Source organism: Eriocheir sinensis, chromosome 42 (assembly GCF_024679095.1).
Source record: "Eriocheir sinensis breed Jianghai 21 chromosome 42, ASM2467909v1, whole genome shotgun sequence".
Classification (NCBI taxonomy): Eukaryota; Metazoa; Arthropoda; class Malacostraca; order Decapoda; family Varunidae; genus Eriocheir; species Eriocheir sinensis.
In genome coordinates this window covers 7,952,438-7,958,284 of record NC_066550.1, presented here as the reverse complement: position 1 = coordinate 7,958,284, position 5,847 = coordinate 7,952,438, and positions in this window count along the sequence as shown.

Sequence of the window (5,847 nt, the reverse complement as noted above, 5' to 3'; positions counted from 1 at the left end):
TACAAGGCTCTTCTTATATGCTCTCCACTGTGCACAGAAAGGTTTTCACAATCTATTGATCAGATCAGAGGACACTGATGTTGTTGTCCTTGCAATAGCCACCTTCCATGCTCTCTCTCTTGAGGAACTGTGGATTGCTTTTGGAATAAAGAAGAACTACAGGATAATACCAGCCCATACCATTACAAACTGCCTTGGGCAAGAAAAGGCCAAAGCTCTATTCTTCTTTCATGCCTTCAGTGGCTGTGACACATCATCATCGTTCAGCAGTGTTGGCAAGAAAACAGCTTGGGACACCTGGACATCATTCCCAGAGGTAACAGAAACATTTATATGCCTATCTGACAGGCCAACATCAATCTCAGATGAGAATATCAAGCAGCTGCAAATATTTGTCATACTTCTTTATGACAGAAAAAGTGACTGCACAGAAGTGAATCAGGCAGGGAAGATTCAGTTTGCTAGAGGGAGGCAGCTAGATCGCATTCCTCCTACAGAAGCTGCCCTTATTCAGCACATTAAAAGACCTGCTTACCAAGCTGGATATGTTTGGGGTCAGGCACTAGTACCTAAACAGCAGCTAGCCAGCGCACAGAACTGGGGATGGACAACTGACACCAGTAGTCAATAGATCCCTTTCTGGACAGCACTTCCAGAGGCAGCCAAATCACGCAAGGAACTTGTCAAATGTGGGTGCAAGAAGTCCTGCAAGCCACCTTGAACATGCTTCACTGCTTCACTTCCATGTACGGAACTTTGCAGTTGTGCTGGAACTTGCTATCACAGTCATTTAAACCAAGAAAGTACATGCTCTGTGTTTTAAATGCAAGATACAGTTGATTCAAGTTTATATGTGTCCTGAGAGCATACTGACATATTGATAAATATATTTTTTCCATGGCAACCATTTTTAAATTCAAGATGGCGGCCAAAAAGGTGGTCAGATCACGTGTGTCCTGCTCTTCGAGAGAATACAAAAATATACCTGTATACCAATTTTCACACTTTTGTCACATTTTGAACGATTGTTTCCCTAATATCCTGTACTACATGGAGTGAGGAGGAGGAGAAGGACGGAGCGGAAGAGGAGGAGGGAGTTGATTTTTACGGATTTACCTTTTGTCCTTTTTTTCAATAAGTTTTTTTTCATTCATTGAAGTGTTCATAGACTGACATGTTGTACGTCATTTCAATTTCTTTCGCTGTATTTTTCATTATTTATTTCGTGGTCTCCTTCGATCTATTTCAACTCTGAAATCTGATCTGTTTGCTTTGTAAAATATCAGTTCTGTTTGACATGTAAATATTGAATAAAGGTTTGTCGTGCATGTAAAGGAGAGTGTGTGTGCTGGCGGGGAGGAAGGGAAGGGAATGGGTGAGGAATGAAGCTCAGGAGGGCTGTACCCGAGACAACACGGGCTGTGGGCGGCGAGGCAGCCAGGCGCGGGACCAAGTCAACCACGCGGCGAGGCTAAGGAAAGCAACGAGCAGGTGAGCAGCTAACATGACGAGATGGTGACAGGCAAGTAAGTGGAAGCAGATAAGTGGAGTAAGTGGTCTGATCGGGGCGCTCTTCTCTCAAGTCTCCTCCTCGCCTCGCGCGCCCCGCACTGGGACGGAACACTTGGCGGCACACGCGGCGCCTCACTAGTTGCCGGGCGTGGAGGGCACTGAGGGCCGCGGGAAGGGGGAGGCCGCGCGTCGCCGTGGCCGCCGCCTGGCCCGGGCCGTGAGGGTGCAGGCCAGGGTGCTGATGACGCTGCGCGGCCTGGAGGTGGAGCGCGCTGCCGCGGCCTGCTGCAGGGCGAGAACCTGCCTGTACAGGAACCCTCGGATGCCCCGCGGGGCCTGCGAGGCGCGGCGCCACAGGTGCTCGCGGCCGTGCAGCGCCAGGCAGCGCAGCACCACCGCGCGGCAGCGGTGGCCCGTGCGGCGCGTGCCGGCCACGGCGGTGAGGGTGGCGACGAGGAATACGACCAGGGCCGCGACCACCAGCCAGGCGGCGGCGAAGGCTCGCTGGACGGACATCTGACTTTCTTCCTCCCGCAGCCGCCAGCCCGCGGCCACGCCCCCCGCGTGGGCCTTGAAGAACACGGCCGTGGCCGTCAGCACGCGGTGGCCCAGTCGGTCGTGGGGCACGGCACACACGTACACACCCTCGGCCTCCAGGATGTCCGACGACACTATCCTGATGGCCTCCCTGCCCCGCGCCAACACGCGCCCCGCCAGGTCGTGCCAGTCACCCCGCACGCCCGCTGGGCACGTGGCGTGCGTGTAGCGGCCGGGCGTGACCCGCCGCTCCACGTACTGTGCTTCCTGGCTGCGCAGGGACAGCGCGGGCAGGGCGTATGTGGCGAGGTTCCCGGAGACACGCCGCGGGTCCCGCGGGAGGAAGGTCTTGGGGTTGACCCGCGCGTCGCGGTTCACGGTAAGCGGCCCCAGGCGGCCCTCGAAGGCCTGGTGGCTGCGCCGCGCCACCCGTGGCAGGTAATCCGGCAAGTGGCCCAGGTAAATGGCGTCGGGACACGGCAGCGGCGTCGCGTGCTGCCGCAGCGACAAGCCATTCCACTTCCCCGTGAAGGCTCGCACAGCCAGCGCGCCGCGCGCCACGGACACCCGCACGTGGGTCAGGTCGGCGTGGGCCAGGCGCGGCGGCTGGAAGCCCTCGCAGCCGTGGCGGTGAAGGACGTCATAGCAGAACACGATGTGGTTGTCGGCGGTGAGCACCACGCCCCAGCCCGACCGTGCCGCCGCCGCAGCCTGCTGCTGGGGCTTCCCCGCCGTGGGGGCCACGTAGGGCACGTAAACTAACACGCAATCCTTGGCGCGGTGCAGGTTGTTCTTGAGGCTCCTGAGGTCCAGGTCGAGGCGGTGCACGAGGGGCCGCGGGCAGCGCAGCCAGGCAGGCGACACTTCAAACTCCTCCATGTAGAAGTATGGCTCGCGGTGGGCGTTCCGCGGCAGCTCCGACGTCAACCACTCTGAGAACAAGACGTGCTTGTAGTTAAGCATCACGTTGGAGATGTAGCCGCGGAAGGCGCCGCGCGTGCCCTCGAGCCCGCAGAACACGACGCTGTAGTTGTAGTTCCGAGGCTCCGGGCGAGTGTTGGGCGGCAAGGCGGCCTGGCGCGTCGTCCCGTCCTCTCGCCGCCACACGACCTTGTTCTGCAGCACCGCGAAGAACACCCGCGTGCTGCGCGCCGAACGCACGCTGCCCAGCCGCCGCTCCAGCGCCCAGGGGCCGATGCGCACCTGCAGCCGCGCCTCCTTCTGGTCCACCAGCACGGCCACCGCGTCCCCGTCGCGGCACGCCTCCAGCACACACAGCGTCAGCGGTCTCGTCAGCCCCACCGGGCGGAAAATGGGCATGATATCCATGGCCACGACGATGGTGGCAGAGGAGGCGGGCAGGGCGGTGTGCGGGTAGCTGACGGGGCGAGGGTCATTCTTTGGCGGCCAGCAGCGCAGGGCGCGCGGTTGGTCCTCTGCCAGCAGGTCCTCGAAGGGCTCCCGCGCGGCGTTGTAGTCGAACTCCTCAGACCGCACGAGTTCCTTCAGCCACACCTGGTCCTCGGCCCGCCGCCCCGCACCGTCCACTACCCCGCCCCCACCGCCCTTCCCGGCCCCCCGACCGCACGCCAACCCCGCCGCCGTCGCCACACACCACAGCACTGCACAACAGCTCGCCATGCCACGTGCCGCTGTGCCTCGCGCCGAACGATGGAGCATAACGACAAAGGGTTCTTTCTGCCTTGACCTTGAAAAAAAGAGATTTCCGAAAAACTGTGAACACACGAACACAATCACCGTACCAAGGAGCGCCGCGTAGAGCAAGCGGCGATTATACAAGGCACACACACACACACACACACACACACACACACACACACACACACACACACACACATCTCTAAAATCAAAATCGCATAAATTAGAACCAGTATAAAACCACTTTGATTGACAGTTCTTGAGATATCGTTCACTACCAGAAACGTTAATAATAATAATAATAATAATAATAATAATAATAATAATAATAATAATAATAATAATAATAATAATAATAATAATAATAATAACAATAATAATAATAATAATAATAATACTAATAATGACCGTAACCATAAACCACATCCTACAACATTATCCCAAAATATTGTAAAAAAAAGTCAATATAGGTCAGCATTTTTTACGGGAATGGACAATGCTCAAGGGCAAAAAAGAAAAGAAAAGAAAACAAACAAATAAACAAAGCAGGTTACAAGCGAGCCGCAGCGAGTCCCTCATTCCACCTCCGAGCGATACTTTAACATTCCACATTCCACTTGGCGCCTTACATTTGGCAGTCATTCCTCCGTGTGTGTGCGTGTGTGTGTGTGTGTGTGTGTGTGTGTGTGTGTGTGTGTGTGTGTGTGTGTGAAAACCCTACCCACGCACCTAACCTCCCCCTCCTCCTCCTCCACACACACACACACACACACACACACACACGCAACACAAAAATAACTTACAAAATCAAATCTTACCTGAGTGTTGCAAGATGTGAAGAAGAGGAAGACCCGACGTAACACACACACACTCTCTCTCTCTCTCTCTCTCTCTCTCTCTCTCTCTCTCTCTCTCTCTCTCTCTCTCTCTCTCTCTCTCTCTCTCTCTCTCTCTCTCTCTCTCTCTCTCTCTCTCTCTCTCTCTCTCTCTCTCTCTCTAAGAAAAATATCGTCGGAAATTCTTGTCTGTCAATCTTTAAAGTCATCACCTTTTGTCTGTCTGTCTGAAAGGTCAAAAAAGTTGACATTCTTTGCCGATTTATTTCTAACATCATATAAAATGTATAAAATCTCTTGCAATGAATGGCAGAATCGTGTGACTCGAGGGAGGAAAATAAACATCACCGGTCTGCTCACGGTCTGCTAATTGGGGAGGAAAATACAGGTGTGTGGCGACCTAGCATGCGACGACACAGGTGCACTTGGTTTTCACTTTTATTGTATCTGTAGCACGTGATGGTAACGACGATAGTAATAATGATGATAATAGTTAATGGTGTGTGTCATAATTTTGAATGTAGAAACAGGTTGGGTAGCGAATGACAGGGCGAATAAATAATAGATAAATAATAGATAAATAGTTAAATAAAGTGGATAGATATACAAGAACAACATTATTTAAACTAGTATCACATCATCAAGGACTAGAAAACAATAACAATAACAAATAGACGTGAAATATATGCACGTAAAAGAAAAAAATAAACGCACCAAACTTGAACTAGATAGACACTTCTCAAAACACACACACACACACACACACACACACTCCTCCATCCCTCACTTCACTGCTCCTTCCCTTTTCCCTAGCCCTTTTCCTTCGCCATACAAATTGAGGAGGAGGAGGGAGAAGGGGAGGACAGGAGGGCAGGGGAGGTGTCGGGGGTGGAGGGGAGGGGGGAGGGTGCACGGAGGGCGCTGGGGGGCGGTTCGAGGGAGCTCACGGCGTCTGGTAAATTTTTAAGCAAATCCAAAACTTCCCGATACTCTGGAACTAAAGACTTGGGCAACTCCTCCTCGTATTCTTGTTCCTCGCCGGCCAGCCCTGGGGAGAGAGAGAGAGAGAGAGAGAGAGAGAGAGAGAGAGAGAGAGAGAGAGAGAGAGAGAGAGAGAGAGAGAGAGAGAGAGAGAGAGAGAGAGAGAGAGAGAGAGAGAGAGAGAGAGAGAGAGAGAGAGAGAGAGAGAGAGAGAGAGAGAGAGAGAGAGAGAGAGAGAGAGAGAGAGAGAGAGAGAGAGAGAGAGAGAGAGAGAGAGAGAGAGAGAGAGAGAGAGAGAGAGAGAGAGAGAGAGAGAGAGAGA